Raw genomic sequence first — 9050 nt, forward strand, 5'->3', positions numbered from 1 at the left:
GCTCGACATACTCCCTCGCACTTAGAGCATCCCCAACCGTTTTGCAAATAAGCTTTGCATTCATGTATTTGCAAAAAAATCTTAAAAACACTTATGTAACGGTTTGGAATTTAGACTTTGCAATTTTGTTAACTTGGCAAAAAGAGAGGAAGGATTGGCATATATGTCAAACCTGTTCACACTTGGCATTGGGAAATTGGCGCGAAGTGATTAATGCCAAACCATTGGAGATTGCCTCTTTTCACCTTTGCCATATTTTTTTGAGACTTGGCAAACTCCCTCATTTGCCAAACCAATTATGCAAAACGGTTGGGGATGCTCTTAGAAGGCCACACGTCTCCCTTTTGTGAAAAACTGTAAAGGATTTCTTCTCGAAACAACAACATGTTTTTTGAAATTTCCACCTTGGGTTTAACTGGAAAACATCTGAACGTCTTTACTATTTTCGATAGAGGAGTTGGACCGCGGGTTGATTCTAAAAGTGCTGAGAGTGTTTTTACAAAAAGTGTCAGAACCACGCGTCAGTGCCTGGAGAAGCCACCGATGCTTCAATTTATGTGGTGCGAGCAAAAGGGAGTGGTCTTTAATCAACCCCGATTAGGGCATCCTTCGGATTGGTAGCCAATGTACCATAGAACCCCTCTTATTTATCTCTCATCCACAACTTGAACAACAAAACAATAAAATTCATAATATTAAATATATCATTTCTTTAGTTAATAAGCCAAAATTGGCATATATATATATATATATATATATATATATATATATATAACTTGATATGAATGTCATATGACTCATTGTATATATTTATTTTACGAGACAAAGCCTAGGTACTCTATGATATATATGTTTGCAATCAATATATATGCATTATATATATAGACACGTCTTTTGTATATGCCTGTAAATTACGAGACAATCTTTTAAGCCTAGTTACTCTACGATTGGATAATATTTATATAGTTTTTTATATAGCTTTTATATATATAGACAATGGCCGATCCGAGGGATCAACAAATTGATGATGAGGCCATCATGATGAATCTCATCGCCGGTGGTGACGAACAAATCAAGGATGATGATGAACGGAGTCAGTACTTGTGGGTAGATTACGAGGAGATCATGCAGGGATCCTCCCTACCGCCTAATGAGCAACAAATTGTCGAGCAAGCCAATACTGGCGAGATATATTAGTTATACATGTTTATTAGGGATTAGGGTTAGGGTTTAGGGTTTAGACTTTAGGGTATATTGCATCTTGTATTAATTTCATCTTTGTGTATTTACTAGCAAATATGCCCGTGCGTTGCAACGGGAGAAAAAAATATCAAATTTTAATAAAAAATATAGACATAAATGTTGCGTACATATTTACCATTTACTCTTTCTATCAAACTTTAAAATTATAATATTTTATGACGACCATGGCATATATAATATAAGTTCGTATTGACAATAATATTACACTATCTTATTCATGACCGTGCACTTTTACAGTGAGTTGATAACCATGGTCAAGAGTGACCGTTTGCTGAACCGCTTTTGCCGCTCGTGTCCAAACCTAAAATGTCAACTATCTTGGAATATCTTGGAATGAAAGGAGTAGTTATTTTGATTGGATTTACTTGAACTAATCTTAATCTTTTAAATTGTCTTTTCTGTCAACTTCTGTTTAAATGCTGGATTGAATAGCTAACTTGTAAATTTTCCGGTGCTCATTCTGGTTTGCTTTTTTTTTTTGAAAGATCAGTTTGTTCTTCAGAATGGTATATTTGGTACTGGGCACCATTCTGGATTTTATTACTCTGTCGAATACTTTTGATCGTAAACTTTTCTAATACAAGAAATTAGACTGTCATTGAATATTTATATAAGAAAATAGAAGAGGTAGGTTTGGGCCAGCCTATAGGAACGTTAGAAGCTATTTTGGGCCATTCTAACAGTAAGCTTTTACCCTAGTGGACGTAAGAAAGTAAATTGGATTTAACTCTGGCCATACGTCCACAAACTTGCCGCATACACCGCCGTCTCCTACCTCCTCTCCTACCCAACCAGTAAACTACCATGAAAGCTCTAGGAGAGGCAAGAGAAGAACCAACACTTCTTTTTGGGTTATCTGCGTCATCTCTGCCCCGCTGCTCTCCACGTTGACCTCTGCTCGCAGTTGCAGCTTCGCGCCGCCTCCCTGCCAGCCTTTGCTTGCAGCCTCGCGCGGCATCCAACGCTCCCCACGCTGGCCTTCGCTTGCGTCGCGTGTACCGTTCCCGGGGAAGCGATGGCGCAGGCGCCCTGGCCAATTAGTGCTGAGGCAGCGACACCGGCGAACCTGGCTGGTGGCTCGGAAGCGAGGGCGTGGGCGCCCCTGGCGGCCTGGAGGCGCGACCTGCGCAATTCTCTCTATGATTTTATCGATTCGATTCTTCTCTATTTTTCTCTTCCATCGATTTGTATACGGATGTAGAAGGGATTGATTTTTGGCGCTTGTTGTGGTGGTCGTCAGACCGGTGTTGATTTTGTGCTCGACATCTTATCTATATATGACTATTGTCCTTTATTTGGTATGAATTTTCATCGATTTGGTATGCGACTCTGTTTTGGAATTTGGATTTGGTTTGGTTCGTTGTTGAGTACTGGCGCTTCTCGGAAACAGGCTGGCAATAGATACAGACTGAAATTTTCATGGCTGGGACACGGACATATACAGATTGAAATTTTCATAGCTGGCGGACAGATTTTGGGCTTTCACGATTATATATTAGAGAAGATAGATTGTAAGGAGGCGGAGGATGAGCGGGCAGGCGGAGCGGCTTTTGTTGTTTCCACTCCACACGGAAGTACGGAACCGAGGCGGACTTATTTATCTCTCATCCACAACTTTGAACAACAAAACAATAAAATTAATAATATTAAATATATCATTTCTTTAGTTAATAAACCAAAATTGGCATATATATATATATATAACTTGATATGAATGTCATATGACTCATTGTATATATTTATTTTACGAGACAAAGCCTAGGTACTCTATGATATATATGTTTGCAATCAATATATATATGCATTATATATATAGACACGTCTTTTGTATATGCCTGTAAATTACGAGACAATCTTTTAAGCCTAGTTACTCTACGATTGGATAATATTTATATAGTTTTTTATATAGCTTTTATATATATAGACAATGGCCGATCCGAGGGATCAACAAATCGATGATGAGGCCATCATGATGAATCTCATCGCCGGTGGTGACGAACAAATCAAGGATGATGATGATCGGAGTCAGTACTTGCGGGTAGATTACGAGGAGATCATGCAGGGATCCTCCCTACCGCCTAATGAGCAACAAATTGTCGAGCAAGCCAATACTGGCGAGATATATTAGTTATACATGTTTATTAGTGATTAGGGTTAGGGTTTAGGGTTTAGACTTTAGGGTATATTGCATCTTGTATTAATTTCATCTTTGTGTATTTATATATGTAGCCCTCTGGATCGACATCTACAACTGGGAAGAGCAGACCGGTTCGAGGGCCATGGAGGCCGTTGGAGGGCCGTCTCGTATTCTCCGAATTCCACGAGGCTACAGGCCAACCACTAGGACCGCATGCAAAGACATATGTCGGTTATTGTGGTTACCTGGTGAGGGATAGGATACCGATCAGTGCTCGAGAATGGAAGAAGCCAAGTGCTCCTCATATCAGTTTTGTCTTCGATCGTGATAAAGCCGACATGTGGACTAACATCAGACACCATTTCACGTTCGACACGAACGATGACGAGCTGAAGGAGAGAATCTGAGAGTGGACAATGAAGAAGATGGCAACACTTTTTTAGGCTTGGAAGAAGAACTTGTACACCAAGTTTGTGAAGAAAAATGAGACGCCAAATTTCAGCACCAAGGCGTATGTCAAGCTAAGGCCCTTTTGGGATGAATTCGTGCAGTACAAAACGTCAGAAGAGAGCGAAGCTATTATCAGAACGAACAAAGAGAATGCTGCAAAAAAGAAATACCACCATCATCTGGGATCAGGTGGCTATATGAGTGCCATTCCAAAGTGGGAGAGAATGGAACGGGAGATGATGGCCAGGGGGGTAGTACCTCAGACAATACAGAAGAATTGGGCTGAACGCTGGAAGAAATGGTTATACGGTCATGGGGGAACCGTAGATCCCATAACTGGGCTGCTAGATTGGGGCCTAGAAATCTCAAGAGCAGCAGAGAGGCTATTTCATGCACGAGCAGAGGTTGCATCTGGTCTACTCAAGCCCAATAGAGAGAAGGATGAACTCACGTATGCCCTTGAACATCCAGAACACGGCGGGCGTACGAGAGGGTATAGGGCAGTTTCATGGTACCATTCCTTCCCAGCTAATCGAGGAACTTATAGAAGCCACCAGAGAAAGAAGGAGGAGGAGGCAGAGCGGATTCGCAAGTTGGAGGAGTTTGTGCATAGCTCGCAAGAGCGTGAAAGAAGTCGAGAAGAATGGATGTAGGAGGAGATCAAGAGGCAAGTGCAAGCAGCAATTAGTTCTATGACGAGAGGCGGGCTACATCATCATAGCCGGCAGACATCAACATTAGCCCCCAGGTCAGTTGAGGAGCAGTCGCCTCCACTGAAGTACCAACCACCCAAGCTGACGCGAAGCTACGGTTCCCCGTGGATGACCTCACAGAACTTGTTAATTCATGTGAGCTGCACATTCTAGAAGGAATCGGGACGAAGAAGGTGGCGATCGGTGTTGTAAATGCTATTGACCTGATGAGAACACCAAGAATCCATGGTCAACCGGTACCAGAAGGATATGCTCGTGTCTTGTTGCATAGGGTGGAGAGAGGTTGTGCCAGCGTGCCTCTCGACATTGAAGGGGGAGATGGGGAGAAGACTCTAGGTGAGGCAGAGAAGACATTTGTTGGCATAAGCGCTTTATCATCATTCCTAGAGTCTCACTGCCGCCACCTCGTCTTACTGATGATCAAGATCCTCAGCGTAGGTGCGTGGATTCAAAAACAATATATTCGCTAACATCCTATATATATGTATATATTGAATTCTACAACATATAGCTTATAATTACTCACAACACTCGTGTTTTCTTAGCAGGGACTTCAGTCCAAGTATTCATTCCCCAGCGCATCATAGTGTTGTGGGCGGCGAAGATGCTTTGGAGGACGCAACTGCAACCCCATATCCTCCACGACGGTCTCCAACACCACCGCAGGCCGCACCGTCCCCACCACCGCCACCGCCTCAAGCTAGTAAGAAGAGGTCCGCCCTAGCACCAAAGGCTTCGGTCCCACATCCTACAAAGAAGCAAGCTCAGGCTCCCTCTGGTAAAAAAATGGCCAGTGAAAAGTTGTCTTATGAGAAGAGTGATGAGGAGCTAATTGCATCAACTGCTTCAGATGTGAAAGCACACTTTGAAAAAACTAAAAAGGAAATTGAAGCAAAGCGGAGGAAAGGGTGTTCCAAGGAGAGCTGAGGAAGAGGGTGGAAGAGCACAACCGAAAAATGCGTGAAGCTCGAAAGCCTCTACCAAAGTCAGACTATGAACGCCAACTACTAAAAGCTGTAAAAGCTCAACCCGCCAAGAAGAAAGCAGGAAAGGGTGTTCCATGTTGGGTATTCTTAACGTCATTACCAAAAGTAGACTTAGCTTTCTAATTCTGATAACGACGCCAAAAATGTCAAACCTATCCCTCATGCCACTTAAGCCAAGTTGTCATCCCCAGCATGACATGAGAGACGCGGTATTGAAATATGCAATTGCTCTTCTAAATAAATAATAAATGGGATCTGCAAGCGCACACGATGTAACATTTTAACCGGGAAGTATTCCAGGTATCGTTATTTATATTTTTACCACTGGGAAGGGATTGCTAAACATCAATGTTGATTATAGAATGGAATATAGAATTGAGTATCTATCATTGCATGTATAATTGAGAGCATTTATCTATCTCTTTCATACAGGGATAAGTGTCACATAAAAGATAGATAAAGTATGAATGGTGACAAAGATAATTAATCTGATCAGCATAACTTAGCCACATATAAATATGATAAGCACCTCAATAGATATTCTAACAAGTCATTAGCATGGGATTAGGATGAACTACAAGAATATTTCCTAAGTTATTCTTAACTACAAAGTCTAGTATATCATAGTTAGTGCAATTATACTTGGCAATCATTGCGAGAAAGGACTACGCCCATGCATAGTGATATTATCAAGGAATATGAGAAACATAGCAATCACTCCCCTGTAATAATGTTGCTCTGCCAGCCCTATACACGAGAGGGGGACTATATAAGAATCAATGGAGCTGTCACTACCACGAACTACCCCGCGATCTGGCATATAGGGTACAATTGCAGATAAATACGGTATAGGCACCACGCCTACACAATACTTATCATTTACCCACTGTACACATGGATAAACGCTATACGATCCTAAACATGTATATAATTCCAATCTAACTAAGCCAAGCATATAACTATGATAAACTAAGAACAATATAATTGCGAATATAAACAAGTAGAGCAAAGTCATAATCAATATATTGAAGTAGAACAAAGTCATATTCATAATATTGAAGAACAAAGATGAACAATTGAAGAATAGTAGAGGAATTACCAAGAATCCTCTTGACAGATCCGGAAACCAATCGAAGATTGACTCCTTCTAGTTCTAATCCTATGTAGCTATGCTAAACTAGAGATCTAATTGATGTGGTGCCTCTAAGGCTTGATCAGAGGCTTCTTCTCCCAAGATGAATAATGAATTAGGGGTCTGAGCTCTCTTCCTCCAGGGGCCAGGGGGTCTGCTTATATAATCCTTCCAAGTAAATATGGGCCGTCGGATCAAACCCACATTAATCGCACAGTTTTCCTTGATCCTTTAGGTCGGTGGAGCATGATCCGCGAAGTCGAAGCTGATTGGCCCCAAGGCCAGGGCGGGCGCCCAAGGGGGAAGGGTGGGCGCCCTGTCCCCGTGCCCGTCCGGTCTCCCGTTCGTTCCCGTGGCTTCTGGACTCTTCTAGATGTAGGATAATTGCGCAGCACGTTAATATCTCTATGTAAACCCGACGTGTGGGCCTTTCTTCCATAATTCCTGATAACCCCCTGCAGAAATAGACAAACACCAAAACTCGTGGAATTCTGTCAGATAAACCCTAAGTCTGGATGTTGATTGCATTTGGATCCTTTTCTTTGTTTATTTGATGATTATATTTGATATTTAAAGACCGTCAACAACTCCCCCAAGCTTACCTCTTGCTCGTCCCTGAGCAAGGATAATCTCAGTAATGGATTAGAAGTTGCTGAAATGCCTTTAAAAGTTTGATAATACACATGCTTTCAAATAAGGTCTTATCTCTGAGTTAGAGTAAACTGTCAAGACTTAAAACTTACTCATTTTACCTTTCACCATGGGACTTGTAACCGTCACTTCTGTCTTGAGCAGTTAAAAGATAGAACGGTCTAGTCAAGCGCCATGTCTCTTATTCTTGATCAGCTATAGCTCTGGAGTTTTTGCAGATTTTCAAATAAAACTCAGAGATTCCTTGTATGACTCTCTCAGATCTCTCTTTTGTGGTATTTCTGGATCCTTACCAAGGCAGTGATGGTATATGCCTTCTCTCAAGGTATATAGTATTTGTAGTATAAGGCATAGTGACATTGCCTTCTCTCTCACCCTGCTCTAATAAGGCTTTAATATCTGGCGCTCATAGGTGGGAGATAAAGTATACATACTTACAAGACATTTATTGCATAGTCAAACCATGGATCTAGAGAAACAAGTCAATAAGTCAAATCAAGATGTGCATGTGTGGCGAATGAATGGTGTATGGTGATGATGGTGATAGTCTAATTCTACTTTTGCTCTTTTGAGGGGATAAATACCTTCCTTGCTCTTTGAAACTTTTTGAGGAGAATGAGATGCTCTTCTTTTTCTTTCCTCTCAGGTGGGTATCTTGTACCCCTAATTCTACTGTCGGACACTTATCCATTTTTACCTCTCGTCTCACTTTTTCTTTTCTTTCGAGGTTCCGGGCACTTGCCCCTTTTTATTTCCTCGTATATTTTTCTTCTTTCTCTTTTTTTAGAGCACTCATCTCCTGAAATAATAATATAGCAAGTGGTAGTAACCAAGATAACTTGAGCATTTATTTCACAGGGGAAAAACAGAAATGTTTTTGGCTATTCTCTCCCGGATTAGGAGTAGAATATTTTTTGGGTAGTTCTGGAGATGGAAATGAGTGGATATATGTGGATGCGTACTTCCAGAGTAGAAGCAGCATGTGTGAGTGAACGTGCAAGTGAATCTTGGTTTTAACCACATGACAAGCTCCTAAGGGTCTACACAGCTTGACCACACCCAATGCTCATAAGCAGTAAAAAGTAAATGTGTGGCTCAAAGTCTAGCAAGCATGTATATATGGCTGTGGAAGGAATTTAAACTCTCATCATACAGAAACTCATCATGTGATATTTTAAAGAGTTTCAAAGATAAAATTCTCCAGAATTCTAGCATCTCTAGGAACAGATAAATAGCAGCTCAACCTTCCCATATCATATCCGTTAACAACTTAAACTTCAGATCAAGTTTTCTTCCCACAAGTTCAGATTTAGAGCAAGCTTTAAATTATAACAGTTATGTCTAAACTAGAGAGAACTTCAAATTTGAAAATTAGGCAGAGCAACTATTCATCATATCCATGCTAGAGTTTTATTAAGATTCAATTTAGCATAGCCACTTTATTTATTTATTAAGCACACCAAGCAAAAGACACATATATATATATATAAGCACAAAATTTTTATTTGGTTTTTCATGGTTATGTATATTTATATTTTAATATAGTATAAGTATAAATATAGATAGAAATACTTAGCGGGATAAATGGGGGTGTCCTCCCCCAAGGTGAATTTTGACGTAATTTCTTCTGATGTAGCTAGCAGGTGGCAGAGGTGTATTTGAATGTCGCAGCACCCTCACAGCGATTAGAATGTCCTCCGTCTGCTAGTCTTCTTGAT

Source organism: Sorghum bicolor, chromosome 10, assembly GCF_000003195.3.
Source record: "Sorghum bicolor cultivar BTx623 chromosome 10, Sorghum_bicolor_NCBIv3, whole genome shotgun sequence".
Taxonomy (NCBI): Eukaryota; Viridiplantae; Streptophyta; class Magnoliopsida; order Poales; family Poaceae; genus Sorghum; species Sorghum bicolor.